Raw genomic sequence first — 17,565 nt, forward strand, 5'->3', positions numbered from 1 at the left:
TTGGTGAAAGCCATGACCAAGACCTTATCTTTGGCTTCATTAATGAAAAAAGCCTATTTGCTGAATCGAGTCAAATATGACCTCAAGCTCTCATCCTCTCATTGCTTGGTGTTCAGCAGGCTTGCCAAAGATCTCTTATACCTTTGCCTACCGATGAAGTGTGTGACAAAGTGTCCACTCAACTCCTTGAAAGTTGAGACAATTTTGGGGGCTATCTTACTAAACCACACTCTAGCTGGCCCCATGAATGTGGTGGGGAAAGCTCTGCACATAATTTCAACTAAAACCCTTTGTAAATGTATGAAGGTCTTGAATGATTCCAAATGGCCGAGTGGGTCCTTCGATCCATCATACGCCTCTACTTGTGGCATCCAAAACTTGGTTAGAAGGGGGAAAAAGGTGACCTGCGCTATGAAGGATGAATCAATCCGATGGACTAGTTCGTCCAGGCTGGTGGACACTCGCCCTTTCATGGCGTTCATCATTATATCCATATTTTCTTTCATCATCTACATGTCCTGTGCCATGTGTATCGCGCTGCTTTCTAGCACGGACAGGCGATCAGTGTCCTCCTGTTGATCCTTTCTATTAGCAGCGCTACTTTCTTCCTGATCTTCCCTTTCCTATCGATCTTCCATCCGGGGGTAGTTGTCATTGTGTTCGCCATCATCCCGTTTGTCGCGTTGATCGTTAGGTCGTCGTTCATTCATTTGGTTCAACTGTTATCCTAACTCCTAATTGCATTGGGTAAGCCACTCAAGTGCTGCAGCGAGGGTTTGCACTTATCTCTCCAAGGCATTATAGGGTTCCTAGTCTCTTGGTTAATGGTAGTCATTGATCATGTCTGGACTATGCAACTCTTTTGTTTTAGAAGCGGTGATATAGCAAATCACTCGTCCCTACAAACGGCGCCAACTGATGATGCACAATAATCATCAATGAGCTGATCATTCACACATGCGCCAACTAGGGTTCCTAAAGAATGAGAAAACAAAGAACCAACAGAGAGCACTGGTGGGGTGTCGGCCAAGGACCTTCTGAAAGTTAAGTTGGTGACAGGAAAATCTCTAAGAAATCAATAGTATGAGAACTAGAAATTTTTCAAGTACCTTAAAGGAGAGGAGGTCTGGTGTTTATATAGTGGCGTAGGGCTAATTAAGATCCCTTGAATGTAGGAGCTTTCCTTGTAAAGAAGATTCAAAGTTAAGGCCGTGAGATTTCAAGGCTTCTTTTCCCATATGGGGAGGATACGAACGTGTTGTAGGATCTTTGGACGTGGTGTGCAAGTTATTTCCATATAGGTATACATGAGTGGTGAACACGTAAAAGTTTGTGGGGCCCAATGTATTTAACCGTCAGTTTCATACATATCCTTCCATCGGGCTCACACGTACCCACTCGTCGGGTTCATATGTGGCCACCCATCGAGCTCACACGTACCCACCCGTCGAGTTCATACATGGCCACCTGCTGGGTTCATACGAAGGTCTCCGCCAAGCTCACATGCCAAACACACGTTGGGCTTACGCGTGAGCCACCCGTTGGGACCAAATGTGTGGCACTCAACAAATCTTCTAGGAAGTTGACAGGAGTTTGAGGAAAGCGTGGCATTTATACCGTCAAGGCGTAAGGAGGCAGAGTGGGGAGTTTGTCCTAACAAATCTCAGGTGGGGTGTTTTCATCCTCACGAGTCAAAGAATTAAGAATACTTAACCTTATCAAAGTTTGACATCTTTGGAGAATTACAACATTGATTCAACCTTATCGCAATTCATGATCCCCCTTATGAAAATCAGTTAAAAATGAAATTTTAAGTTTTTTATAATGCAAGACATCTATGTTTGGAGCTATATTAAAAGAAAGGCACATAAAGGAAGGCAAATAGATACATCATTGTTATTTAGTGTATCACTTTGTGCTTCAATATAGACAAATGAAGTGGAAAAGTCATGCTAGTAATCCACTATGTGCCTTCTAATATATATATTTTGAGAAATAGTTTCTACCTATAATGTCTACTACTATGGGTCGGTTTAGGAATAGTTTATCTAGTTTTTTGTTGAAAGTGTTTTAAAGTATACTTGTATCTTAAAAAAATTGAAAATATGAGAAAAAATGAGATTTTAAAAAGTTGTACATAAAAACTAAAAGCTGATGCCAAACTTACCCTATGTGCCTTCTAATAAAATAAACATTTTGGAGTTCTTTAGGACATCAAATATTCTTAATATTATGATGTAGTGCTATTCAAAGCCCATTTGTATATTTGAAATATTAGCTTATAATAATGTATTATGTTTGCTATCACCGTGTCTTTTGATGGTAACATTTCCAGGTACTTCCATAATTAACTGATTTATATTTTGTTTGTGTTAAAAATAAACTTTAAATTTAACCTTAATCACTTATCTTTTTATCATGGTCAGTACGTGCCTTGCACGTGTGGCCCAACCTAGTAATTAAATTAAATGTCTACTAAGTATCAACCAAGTGAGAATAATTTCTTATTGGGAGCATGGTTTTCAGACCATTCAATAAATTGTAAAAGAAATAAGTTTTTTAAGGTCGGATCGAGGTTGAATCAAGATCGAATTGAGATGACATCATAATTAATTTAATAATTATTTAAAGTATAAATAAATATATTAAATTAATACAAATAGAAAAATTAATTAAAATAGTCCAATTAAAACTATAAATCCATATTTTAGTTCATGTTTAATATATCAATCTCAGCCCTAAATATTTACCCAATATTAATAATAACCATTTCAAAAAAAAAAATGAAAAGCGTCAATCTGCACCTTACCCAATAAAAATAATAACCATTTAAAAAATATATACTAAATGCATCAATATGCACAAGTGGACAAAAAAAATATGATTGGATGTACATGTGAAGCTTGAGACTTTGTAAGATAGTTTGTATCTCTAGCATTATTCTAATAAGAAATAGAGTTTCGGATTTATTTTTGAATGATCACAGCTCACGTGCCTAGCTATCTCACAAATCTAAAAAACAATCAAAGAAAATTAAGCTGAGAGAAAAAGTTAGAAATGGCAAGAAGCTAAAAGAAAAAGGAAGAAATGAACTGAAAGAAGAGGAAGACACGGAGGGTATCTAGCTGAAACAAAAAAACAAGAAACGGACATAGGCTGCTGGGAATAGTGTTGCCAAGAAGGAGAAGAAGCAAATGGGAGGGGTAACGTGGCTCTTTTTCTTTTCTTTTTAAATTTTTTTTTTCTCCCTCGAATTCTCTTTTCTTTTTCTTTTTTATTCAAATTCTTTGGTGGCCAATATATTTTTTTCGACCAGTATATACCCTGGTACAACACGGTTCAAGGCTATAATTTTTTTAAAAGAGAATCATGTGAATTGGGAAAACTGACCACAGTTCTCAGAATCGTAAGATTTAACCACAGTTTGAACAGTTTCATGCTTTTTTGGCATAGAGAGGTTCTTAGAATTAAAAGAACCGCAATAGTGAGAAGTTCACGGCTAACCTGGTCGAACCATACGGTCTGGTCTTGGATTGAAAACCATGATTAGGGGTTGAAACCTAAGGTTTTAGTAATGTTTGTATCCAAAATTTTTACATAATTAAAATTCATTATGGGATCCACAAGAGGGATGAACACAATGACATTTTTTTGGGAGCACCTAGTAATTTTCTCATATTTTTTTAGAGAAATACTACTTCCACAATAAATTATGGGTGATTAATTGTTATTAGTTATAATTTAAATCTAACGCTTAAATTATTTTTTTAGTAATTAATAACAACCAATAATAATTTTTTATCTATAATTAATTGTAAAAATGTTGTAAATATAACATTTCTCTATTTGTTATGCTCCGTTTGTTTCGTAGTAAAATATTTTACTAAAAATATTTTCATTTTATAGTGTTTGGTTGTTTACTTGAAAATGACAAGAGATTATTTTCAAGTGTTTGTTTCATGGTAAAATGAAAATTTTTTCCTAATCTCACAGCCCATCAAGTCCAAGTAACCACCACCAAATAAGCAAAAACCAATTCACTGCCAATCTACTGGCCACCCACACTACCACCATATTGGCACAAACCAAAACCCCCACCAATCCACTGACCACTTAAAACAGCAAATTGGAGAGGAAAAGAATAAAAAAAAAAAACTGGTCAACCAACCATTGTAATCCATATCATAGCCACTGCAACAACTCACAAACCATTTCAGCTACCCACAGCAACCCACAACCCAGCCACCACCACAACCCATAACATAGCCAATACAGCAACCAAAAGAAAAAAAAAATTTGAAGCCGCAGCATATGCTTATATTGAAGTATCAACACAAAGAGATTCCCCATCACAATAATCACAAACACTCTTCTCTCTTTTAATAGATCTCTATGACTATGAATGGAAAACATAGTATACAATAATTAAGGGAATACAACAATGATCCTCAATACCTCTTCCTCATAGGCTCCACTACAATGGTGAGTGATGAATCAAGCACAACCATATTAGCTACCCACCATAGCCCACAACCCAGCCACCACCACAACTAGGGTTGTCCAACCCACCCGCCCACCCGCCCAACCCGTCCAACCCGCCCGTACCCGACTGGCATTCACCCGATCCGACAGCTCCGGCGGTCGGCCGCGGGTCCCGATCTCCAAAACCCGACGACCGGCGGGTCGGTTTCGAGTCCCATCGTTCAAAACCCGTGATACCCGACCCGCCCGAAGACACCAAATTCTGGCTATTTTTTGCGATTCCGACGAGTTTCCAGCTTGATTTGGCAGATTTCGGCGACCAAAAAGGTAGATCCGGCATAGATACTGCAGATCCAGAGATTCCCGGCACGATTTGGGAGAAAAATAGTCGGATTTGATGAAATCTTCACCGGAACTTGGCCGGATCGGGCGAGATCTCGCCGATTTTGGCTGTTTTTTGTGTTTTCCGTCGGGTTTCGGCCTCACCCGAAACCGATGGCACCTGCCGGCGAACCGACCCGCGAAAACCGACCCTCTTAACGGGTCGGTTGCGGGTTAAGAATCTGCAACCCGATCTTCTACGGGTCGGTTTGCGGGTTGGGCACAAACCCGACCCGCCCGACCCGTGGACACCCCTAACCACAACTCACAACACAGCCACCATAACAACCCACAAACCATTTTAGCTACCCACCCTCCGCTACCACAAACCACAACTCAACCACCACCATGACCCATAATCCGTCCCAACCATCCATGGCAACCCACAAAAGCAACCACGCTTGACCCAAACAGAGCAAAAACCTAGATCGGTAAACCCATCGACAGTAAAGGGAAAAAAATTAGAAGTAAGAACCTATAGATGAGCTAATGACAGTGGAGGTGGCCAAGATATGGTGGAGCTGACCGCAACAATGGAGGATTACAGAAGAAGAAAAAAAAAAATACAACAACAACAAACAAACAAACTCAGGTGGAGCCGTGATAGTGGAGCTGGTGATAGGCAGCGCTAGTGAAGGGAGGAGCTGGTGATGGGTGGGAGGGAAGGACCATGGGTGGGAGAGAATACTGAGATTCTAAGGGTCCATCTGGTTGGATGAGTGGAAAAGTAGGAGAATAGAAAATGAGAAAGGGATAATAAAGTGAGGCGATTGAAAAAATTTAGTTTTCTATCGTATATGTTTAGTTGAAAAGATAAAAAAGTTGAGAGATGAAAAACTATAAAAAATGAAATTGGTATAAATTTACAATTATATTCCTATTAAATAAAACAAAAGGCAATACAATTTTTTATACACATTTATTTATTTAAAAAATTATGTATGGACATTCACTTTTTTAAATTATTATTTTTAAGGCACAAGTCAGATCATAAAACTGGTGAAAAAAAAAAAAAAAGAGAAAGGAAATTGATAAAAACAAAATAAAGAAAAAGAAAGAAGTGAGATTAAAAAACAAAAAAAAAAAAACAAAACAAAACAACGTGAACGTGCATGTTGGTAACAGTAAAAAAAAAGGGGAAAATAATCTATGGAAGAAAGTGATAAAAATAAAAGAAAGAAAAAAAAGGTGGGATGAAAAAAAAAATTATGAAACAACGTGAACCTAAAACAAAGAAAGAAAGAAAAAAAGTTAGCAAAGAAGAATGTGAGGGGCATTTTGGGCAATTTCTCCCATAGTTTTCTCTCTATTTTAGAAAGAAAAAATTTTAATGGGCCCGAAAAAAAAATACTTAGACCATATTTTTTATTTTCTTTTTTTATTATCCAACTAAATACACTTTAAAAAAGTTTTTTTTTTCTATTTTTTTTTTCAAAGTTTTTCATCCATCTTATTTCATCTCTAAACAAACACACCTTAAGCGAGTATGAGAAAAAGACAGAGTATCGAGACTAAGAGAGTACACGAAATGTAAAATGTTTTACCTATATTACAAGTGTAAAATATTTTATGCAAATTTACTTCGGTTTTTTGATTGAAAATATTTTATTTTTGAGTAAATATTTTACTACAAAACAAATATGACAAAATGTGAAAATATTGTTTTGAAAATATTTTAAGCTAATTATTTAAAAAAAGAAAAAGAAAAAAACCGACGTGGGTAATGGACTCGTGGCCGCGCTCTCCTTATCCTTTCCTTGCTCGCAATCATATAGAGTGACTGGCAGGCAGACAGGTAAGGGTTGAGTCAGGTGAAAGTCACGTGAATACCGGGTATATGCAGTCAAGTCTATCGCAGACTCGCAGTTACCGGTAAATGCCGGTGACAGGAAAGGTTTCATTCGAATAAGGTAACCGGTCAGATTTACAAAAAGAAAAAAGAAAAAATATCCCGCTTAATTCTCCCGCCTCCAGATACTGCCCAATTTGAGGGCCGGCTTAGCTGTCTTTTGGAGGCTTTTGTTTTTTTAAAGGATATTTGGGAGCCATTTGATTTCCCTTTCTTCTACGTCACCTATTTTGGCTTTATTTCTGGCCCCACAACTCCTTTATTATTTTTAATCAAAAATTAAATAATGCGGCACCGATATTTTATTTAATTTGGTAATGCTAAGGTGTATTGATGCTGTTCAAGCTTTGATACTGGTGCTTCAGCATTTAGATATGCAAACCGGGGCGGGCCAATCTCTGCCTTTTCCATTTTGGTCACTCACCGTGTGGAAAAAAGTGGCTTTTAAAAGGTGTGGTTGTCGCCAAATTATTAACGCAATTGCAGTAACGTTGCAACTTGCAACAAGTCTCACTAGGGCGGTAAACGATTCAAGCTACTCATGAACAACTCAAGTTTAACTTAATAAAAAGGTTGTTTATGTTCGTTTATTTATGAATAAACTAAGCTTGAGCCTTAGTTTTAGATTTGTTTGATAAATAAACCGAGTCCAAACAAAAAAAAAAAAAAATTGTTTGTGAACAAGCTCGTGAACAACAGGGCTCAATAAAAACTTGCCGAGCTTTGGCTCGTATATAGCTTGATATATGTCTACTTAATAAACTCATTATTATGACATTACATATATGTTTTAGAATGTTAATTTATAGCTTGTTTATTCATATATGTTTTGGAGTGTTAATTTATTTAGATTTGTGAAGATTATAGTTGCATGGATGACAAATGTGGATGTAAAAATTGTATTTTGAACAATTACTCAAGCTATAGACAATGAATGATGAATGGATGGATTTAATTATGTAAAGTTGTAATTTGAGCAATTTCTAATCACGGGTGGAATTAGAAGCATGATATAATGAGTATATTATTGTTTTTTGTTTACTTGATTTTTGGTGATATAAGCATTTGATGATGCCTTTTCTCTGTATCCCAAGCAAAAAAGCTTGACTTGAGCTCGAATTTGAGCTCAAGCTTTTTGGCATTCTCACAAGCTCGAGTTCAAACATTTTTATTTAGGCTTGTCTCAAGCTCGAGCCAAGCTTAAGCATTTGATTTTTATTGACGAGCCAAGCTCAAACATGCATTACTCGACAAAGCTTGGCTCATTTACAACCCTAAATCTCGGTCGTTTAAATAAAGTGGGACCGACTATACATAAAGTTTCTATAATAAATTTTAGGTGTTGGTTTATTATTATTTATAATTTGGATCAATTATTAACATCATATTTTTAACTACTGGAAGTAATTTGTCGCGTATAATTTATTATGAGAGTGTTGTGGAACTAATGTTTTTCTTAAAAAGTGAGTTCTAGTTAGCTTAACTGATAAAGTTTTTGATAGTTGAATAAAATATTATGAATTCAATTCCCATATATACCAAAAACCGATTGGTATCTTGGTCTGAGAATAAAAAATTATTATCAAGAGCAGACGCTATAGATTGAAATTATCTCTTAAAAAAAAATCTTAAAAGAATCATAAAAGAGGAAATCATGAGTTTCATTAACTAAATTGGTAAAATATATTGCCTTGAATAGAAGATTTGAAATTCAATTCCCTCGTTATACCAAAAACTAATGGTGAATTAACTTAAAGACAAGGATTTGCTGCGTACAAGTGTGCAGGAGTTACTGCAAACAGATTAAGTGGCAGCTAATTATAGAGTGACACTTGTCCTAGGATCACGTGCTATGCACATGACTAGTTTCGAAGTTAATGTATTTTTGTTAACGTTATACAGTTATAGTAGCTCTCTCTCTCTCTCTCTCTGCGCTAGTGAAACTCAAAATCCAAAATTACTCTCTCTTCCTCTACCATTAGATCCAAAATCGTAAAATTTCATTATCACCAAAGAAAATATAAATTTAAAAAAAAAAAACATTAATTTTAGTCTTGAGTATTTTCTTAGCATCCAAACGGTAGTAAGAATAGCCAAATCCCCACAAAACCCATATGATTTAGCACCTGATCTAAACCCAAATACCTAAAAAAATTGCATAGATTGGAGCCAAATTCCCTATTGTGCACAAATCAGAGCTAAAGCATGCATTTCTAGAGAATTCCTTATTGCATGTTGGATCTTCGGAGTTTTTCACGTTATTTGGATTTTTGCAATGATATAAGATAAACAAATCTCATTCCAAGATTAAAATCCTCTACATGTGTACTTGAGTTTTTTGGCGGTGGTTTTTGGCGGTGAAGAGGTGGGTTGGGGGATAGGTTAGGAATGGCAAAGAGAGGTTTGTGGGATCGACAACAAGAGTTTTTTGATGGGTTGAGGTTGCTGTGGTTTTCGGTAAGAGGAATGAAGGAGGAGGAAGAAAGAGAGAGATTTTGATGGTTTCATAGAGAGAGAGAGAGAGATAGATATATATATATATATATTTGCATAATCTTGTGTGCGTGTTTGACATTTGGGACTTAACAAACAATTCATGTATGCAGCAACTCCTACACACCTATATGCAGTAAATCCTTGCCCTTAACTTAATGATAAATTATGATCATTATAAAACGAATATCATAAATTTAAAATAGTGTCGTATCTATTAAAAAAAGTGCATAATTCTTTGAACTCTCTCGCATAGATTATATTGTATGTGGTTTTTTTTTTTTTTTTACATAGTTACAATACAAAAATGGAGAGTTTAATGGTAGATGCTTTTGTTAGAAACACTAAGAAGTGTTAGTTGAGCTATAAGGCTATTAGCATGCATGAGTTACTAATGCCATTAAAAGATGGTATAATATCGTATAACAATGTTGTACCTCTGACATAAACAATAGTTTTCACCACAAACTTAATTAACTAGTTGGTATCTCTCTTCTAAAAATAAAAACTAGTCAGTATCTTAACTTAATATAAATTTTTTAACCCTTTATTATTATTTTTTTTTTAGATATGAAATTTGATAATTATGCTAGTTATTTTTTTAGAGAGTTTCAACCAGTGGTAGTTGTAAGGACCAAAAGATCTAGTGGCCCAAGCCCACTTAGAATAGTGAGTTGTACAGTTCAATCTTGGCCCAAATCAATAAAATATGTAAGAGAGGGAAATGAACAACAAGAGGGGGCTCTGCTCGAGGATGAAGATAGAGAAGAAAATGTTAATTTTATATAATAAAGGGGCATATATTCCTTCACAAGCTTGCCCGAGGAGGCTGAGATTATACAAAAAGCTACACTATTCCCTCCCCTCTCTCTATGCTCTTCTTGTCTATCTTTAGTACTTCTCTCTTTTTTAGATACTTGTGTTTTCAAATCCCTTTTTCTGTAAAACCCCCTTTTCTTATATACTTCTCATTTCATTTTCTCTCAACCATCCATTCATACATAACTAGCTTCCTCTCATAACACTTGTCTTTTTCTATATCTGAAGAAGATGGTGGAAGGAGCTTGCTTAATTGTGACTTGCACTGTTCATGTCACTTCCTCATCAATGCAGTTGCTAAAGTTGTTGCCCACCATTTAATGCGGAGGCGACAGGCTACTCCAAGCCAGGAACTTCCCCTATACCCATTGACACTTTCTCTCTCTCCACACTCTCGCTCCCACTTGGAATCCCTTATAGTACTTTGACTCATCTCCTCCTTTCCTCGGGTGTCTCTCCTCCTCGGGCCCATGTACTGTGACCTCCCCTCAATCATATTGCAATTCTTCAAATTCATCCACGGTCCTCGGGCACCCACAGTAGTTATCAATAGGTATTTATGATGATTATATTTGTATATGAAATTATAGAATATACTCAATTTAAAAAAAAAAAAATATATATATATATATATACACAGTATAATATTTAAAGAAATAAAGTGTATATGAAATTATAGAATATACTCAATTTAAAAAAAAAAATATATATATATATATATATACACAGTATAATATTTAAAGAAATAAAGTGTATCAAGATTCTAATGGAGGGTTTAAATATAGAATAAAATTAAAATCAAAATTTGAAAAATATATAAAAATAGTAACATGTAAAATTGCAATGTCTCAAAAGCTCATGTGACATGATATTATAATATCAACCAAAAGTTAAACAACTTCAACTTTATATAGATTATAGATTAGTGGGATCTTCTATTTTAAGCGATGAAGGTAAAAGTCCTAATTAATGAAATTGTATAACAATTTATTAGAAACTAGTTAATTATGTGTCTAGTACTAACAGTATTTGTCAAGGACCTTGTTGTTTAATTGACACTTCCCTATTCACAAAGTGGTTGGGAGTTTAGGGAAAAAAAAAATTGAGTTATAAAAGTAGCAACATATTGTAACTATCTCACCAACAAAAAATAAAACTAGCTGTATAGAAGTCATTTTGTTCCAATGAATAAAACAAAAGGCAAAGTCTTTCGTGTTGTTATGGTTTCTAGCTCAGTATCCTATTTGGTAGTCTTTTCAAATATATGAAATTTTCATTGTGATAAATGCCATTATTGTTTCCTTAAATTTTAAAAGAATGCTATCACCAAAACGTCATGAAATTTGTAGGTTTTCATACAAAATTAACAATGTAATGTATGTAAAAATGCCTTTAATTTCTATGATTAATTATTAACTAGTAGGTGGAAAATTATTAGGTACTCCTAGAATAGCATAAATACAAACTCTCCCCTTTCACATAAATGGTAGGCCCTACCATGAATTTAATTAGTGGGACCCACCATTTATGTGAAAGGAGGGAGTATGCATTTATGGTACTTCGGGAGTATACAATAATTTCCCTAGGTGTTGAAAGGGTAACATTTTTCTTTAGACCAATTTCAAATTTTATAATATAAATAAAAGCGTTTATAATATAAATAAAAGCGTTTATACTTTTGGAACAAGTGGTAATTTACTTTGGTATTAAATGTGATCATAAATTAAAATATTGTCTTTATTCTATTTTTTTTTTTATTTAAAATGTTGATTTTCACCTATTAAGTCCCACTCATTAGGGAGAAATTTAGGCCCATGCATGAAGAAGTGTTAAAATAATGGTTAAATTGTTGAATTTACCGTATGCATGCTATTTGGGTGTATCGTGCTTGCACATGTTTAGTGGCTTTTGAGGCTTTGAACAAGAGTGTTTTTGATAAATTTGGTAGTATTTTGTGGATTTGACCAAATGTTGGATGTGTTTATGTAGAGTGGATCTTGAGTATTTTAAGAAACTGAATCTCTTTGATGACTTCGTGGTGGTCGGTGACAACTTTGTGTGTGGCGGTTTGGTCGTGGAGGCTTGTGCTCGAGAGTATGGGTGACAAACAATTTCAGTGTTTGTGGAGACTAATTGTGATGTTTTGGTGATTTGAAATGAGTTGTTAATGCCTTTAGGCGAAATATATGAAAATCTACCACTGTTTTGGAAATAAGTAGCAATTTACCACTTTTTTGATACTTGAGTTCATGAAACTCGAGTTCTCAATGGTACTCGAGTTCCATCAAAATTTTTTTAGCTATTTTGAAGGCTATTTTTTCAAAGAACTCAAGTACCATTTGGAACTCGATTTCTCCAAATTCGAGTACGGAAAAAGTGATAGATCTCTACATATTTCTGAAATAGTGGTATATTCATATATATTTCCATGAACAGTGGTAGAAGGCCATTTTGACCGAGAGATGCATGATTAAAGTGTATTGTTTAGAATTTTTAGATCTCCATTTAAGTGCCAATACATCTTCGGTCTGATGGCACCTTCCTAAATACTAAATACTAAAGTGTCTACTGTCTAGGGAAGAGGAGGGCATGTGAATTGTGATTCAAGACTCGGGGGCAAGGGTGGGGTAGAATTAGGGTACATTTTTATTTTTACAAGATAAATAGTACATATTTAAAATTTATATTAAGGAAAAAAAAAAAAAAAGAGCCTTCGAGGAATTCATAAAGAACTATGCAATTTAAAAATATTACAATTTTTTAAGAAAAATATTAAATGAAATTAATAATGGTTTTTCAGTATTGGTTGCTTTAATATAATAAAAAAAATGATTCCAATTGGTTTTAACTAATACATAGCAAAAATCATATTAACATATATATTATAACGATGATGTAGAAAAAAAAGGAGAAATTACATTTTACCATCCCAAACTATACCCCCAATTACACTTTGCACTCTAAACTGTTCAAGTGCAAGTTTTGCACTTTAAACTATGATCCTTGTTATACTTTGCACCCTGACATTAAGTTTGTAATATGGCTTTATGTGAAAAGACTTAATTGTCCATCTTCTCAATTCTTTAAAGATAAAGATAAATACATTTTATCATCCTAAACTATACTTCTGATTACATTTTGCATCCTAAACTTTGAATTTTCATATAAGTTAACTGAAAACTTAACATCGGGGTGCAAAGTGTAACAATGGTCATAGTTTAGGGTGTAAAACGTGCATTCAAAAAGTTTAGAGAGCAAAATATAATCGGGGGTATAGTTTAGAGTAATAAAGTTTAATTTCCCCAAAAAATATGGTTGTTCAAAGCTTACATAACAACGTACAATTATACATATGGCAAAAGTGGCCAAATAGCATGTTTGGGCAAAATTTTTAACAATTACCACTGTTTTGTAATTATGAAACTTGAGTTTTACATGTGACTAGAGTTCGAAAAAATCGAGTTCCTTAAAAATGTGTCATGGTGGCACTCGATGATCTGGAAGTTTTTAATTAAAAAGTTTACATAGAACTCGAGTTTCATAACTTGAGCTCTTTAAACCCGAGTTATTATCCAAAAAGTAATAATAAACTTGCAAGCATTTTAGATGGACCAACCAATTATATGAGGTAAAGAGTTGGTTAACGTTCCTCTTATTAATTCCTTGATTCTAGTCTAGAATTCCAAAGAAGACAAAATCCTAAGAAAATTGATCTTTAACATGATAATAACCTAGTAAGAGTGTAAGACTATAACAACAAAATCTATACAGAACTGAGGAGACTGTTTGCCATCTTAAAATGAAATAAATGCCTTGTTGAGCCAGTCCAGTAAATGGAAAAGTGAGAGAGAACTTAAAATGATTTGTTACATTTATTATTGGTGGTGGAATATTTGAAGGATATCAACTTTTCTTTTCCTCTCCTCTGTTTTTCTGGCAACCTTATAGGGCTCAACTTATGGTTTTCTCCTCATACGAGAGTTGTACCAATCTTAACTCTTAAATGGATTCCAGATAGGTGCTCTCAAAATTCTTATAACAGAAAAGATTCTAACAAATTTGGGTGAAACAAATGCATTTCCAATTACTTAAATTCAAAAATTGAGAGCATGATGAGCTAGTAACACTTCCCGAGAATGAACAAAGACCTACTATATGGAAACAATTAGTCGACCTACTATTATCCATTGATAATGCATCTGCAGAAACAAAAGTTTGAGTGAACAAGGGAAAAGCCCAATCTAAAATTATAACATTCAAAATTCATAACAAGCATTAGGTAACTAAGAGATTACCAAAAAAACCTAAGAGATTTAAGATATGGAGGTCAATAGCTTTGTTTCTTCCATGCACACAGCCTCTCAAGATCCTTCTCATTTATGTATAGTGTAATTTTCTTATATAGTAATTAGCTCCTCCCATGTATACTTCTTATCTACAAAAATTCATGGCAGATGAACTCTATACATCAGCTTTTCCAGGTTTCTAAGTGTGACTTTTCCAACTATAGAATAGCCCTCAGATTTTGTACCTTTATCATCTTCCATGTTGTCACCACCTGTGGTGGAGGTCCCTCCAGTGCTCCACTTTCTTTGTCTTGGCGTCTCTCTCTCTCATTCCTCTCTCTTAGATTGGCATGGAGCTTACGTCTGTGGTGGAGGCATGGAGATCAGCGTCTGTGATGGAGGCGTGGAGATTGTGGTGGAGCTGTGGTTGTGACTGGGTCATAATGATTTTGTTCTTGGGTCATGATGGTTGTTGTGATGGTGGGTTTGCTGGACTTTGTTCTTGGTTGGGTTGGTGGTGATTGTAGTAGTCCTCTCTCTCTCTCTCTCTCTCTATATATATATATATATATATATTTTGTTGTGGTTGTTCTCGTCGTGGCTATGGTGTTTGGTGGGTTTTTGGTCCATCTGGGTATGGGGAAGTGGGTTGTGGTGTTTGATTCAGGTTTTGGTCTCATGGCTATGATGTTTGATTCAGGTTTTGGCCCTGTGTAGTGGTGGGTTTTGGTCCCTGTGTGGTGGTGGGATTTTTAGCGATTGTTGTAGTGGGTTTTATTGGTGGAGGTGGTGGTGGGTTTTATGGGTTTTGTTCATGGTGGTAGGGGTGGGTTTTTTTCGTCATGGTGGTGGTGGGTTTTGTGGGTTCTTTTTTGTTGTGGTGTGGTGGGTTATGTTTTGATTGGTGGCGGTGGCAGTGGGTTATTTTTGGGTGATTTGGTGGTTTGGCTTGGTGTCAGTGGGTTTGTTTGGATTGGTGGTGGTAGCAGTGGGTTGTGTGGATAATTTGGTGGGTTGTGGGTTTTATGTGTGGTGGTGATGGGTGGTTGAAAGAAAGAGATACTGAGGAAAAGATAAACACAGAGAGAGAGAGAGAGAGAGAGAGAGAGAGAGAGATTGGATTATATTATTTTATTGGGTAGTATATATTATTTTAATGAGTTATATGGTAAAATAGAAATTGAGATAATGGGTATATTATAAATAGGGATGATATTATAGATAAACTAGTTTTTTAGATAGTAAAATAAGATATTATTGGTAAGTCTAAATGCAAACAGTCTTAATTTTCTAGAAACTCGTGGCATTTTGACTTTAAAAAAAGTACATCATCCTCTTTTTTTTCTTTTTCTTCTTTTTGGAGTTGGCAAGGCTATTAGCAATTTCAAAATTTTAATTCAAAAAAGAAACCATGCAATTTTTTAAAAAGAAATTGGCAGTAGCATTGAAAATTCAAAAAAACAAAACCCCAAAATTTGGTAATTACATTGTTGATTTCATTTTTTTTAACGAAAATGACAAAACTAAATTCCTAATGTCTAAAAACTATGTTCACTATTCTATATTTCTTTCATATTATTTGAAAAGGGGTAAAAAGTCAAAAAGTCCGTTAAATTGTACTAATATTTTACCAAAAGTCCACAGTATTTGATAATGTCAAAATGATTATATTAAATATGAAATGCATCCATCTATCACTAACATAATTTTTAGGATAAATTGTAAAGTACATTCCTGAAGTTTAATGTTGAAAATCCAATTTATTGGCATGTTATAAATAATTAAATTGTTTAATTATATGAGACTATTAATAAATGAACTAATGAGACATTATTATAGTTCTTGAGATGCATTGTATGTGATTTAATTACAGAAGATATAAATTACAAGCTCCTTGTAAACTCAAAATGTAGTTCGTAGTCGGTGATGAAATTGGACATTTCATCTGCGAATATTATAACACATCAATTAAGATAATTTGTCTTGATCATGGAAGTGGAGACTTTTAGTTAATGTGTTGATTTGTCTTAAGAGTTAAGACATATTGAACTAGACCGTTGTGAGATTAATTATTCAATTAACAACTGTCACCTAAATAATTAATAACACAACTTCTAATTTCATTGACTCTCAATCCAGAGAGGATAGTGAATCCGATTATGAAATGTATGTTATTTTGATATATCATGAGTGAAATCTAATATTTACGGTCAAAATCTCAGTATGTTGGGTAACTACACGTAGTGTTAAGGGAACACGAATTCTCAAAATGGAATTCATAATCTCTTTTTATAAATACACGAAATATCCCCTTGAGATAAGTTTAATGGGAACTGGTTTTTTAGGGTGCTCACTCTGGTAAGGAGTTACTAAAGCTTATATTTATTGAAATTGGATTTCAATAATGTGAATAACTAAAAGATTAAATCGAGTACTCAAGGATAAAATTGTTATTTACAAAGTGACAGTTCTTTAGGATTTTATTCATTATGGATATTTCATGGAGGAGTCAAATGATATCATTAGAGTCTTGTGATAAAATTTATTAATAAGGCCTAGAGTGCAATTATATTTATATAGTGGTATTAAATATAATTAATGGTAACTTTGGATTTGTCAAAAGTTGACAGATAAGTCCAAGACCCATTGGAGCTAGAGTCTTATTTGTTCTCTTTGGTCCCAGCTTAAGCCACAAACTAAAGCCCAATTGGGTAGGCTTAAAAGGTTAACCCAATTAGATAATTAGTTTTTGTTTAATAACTATTAAGGTAGTTAGAATGTACGTATGATGAAAAAAAAAAAAAGTTTTTCTCTACAATGAGAAGAAGGATTTTTCTTTGAGAATCAACATACATAAAGATTAATTGAGAGACCACACTTTTTGGGCACCATGTGGAATTGAGATGAAGATTAAAGGTATTCTCAAGTTTTGGTTTTGAATTTCACTACATCAAGGTACGCTTTCTATTATTTGTTCTAGAATTCAAGGTTACATGTTATCTCTCATGAATGAAGTAGAGCTGTGTTTGTTGCTTCCGCTGTGTGTTTTGTATGAGATGCAAAACCAAATTTTCCAACAGCTTGGATTTTATACCTTGAAGTTTGAGAAATTTGATTTTACATACTAAAGTTTGGTTTTGTTAGTAAAACCCCACCCTAAAAAGACACTGTTTCACTTAAAACACAAAAGAGGAGTTGGCAGAGTTGTTTCACCCAAATTGGAATGTAAAACACTAGTGCTAATACGACGCCGTG

The sequence above is a fragment of the Quercus suber genome, unplaced genomic scaffold (genome assembly GCF_002906115.3).
Source record: "Quercus suber isolate HL8 unplaced genomic scaffold, Cork oak 2.0 scaffold_114, whole genome shotgun sequence".
NCBI lineage: Eukaryota > Viridiplantae > Streptophyta > Magnoliopsida > Fagales > Fagaceae > Quercus > Quercus suber.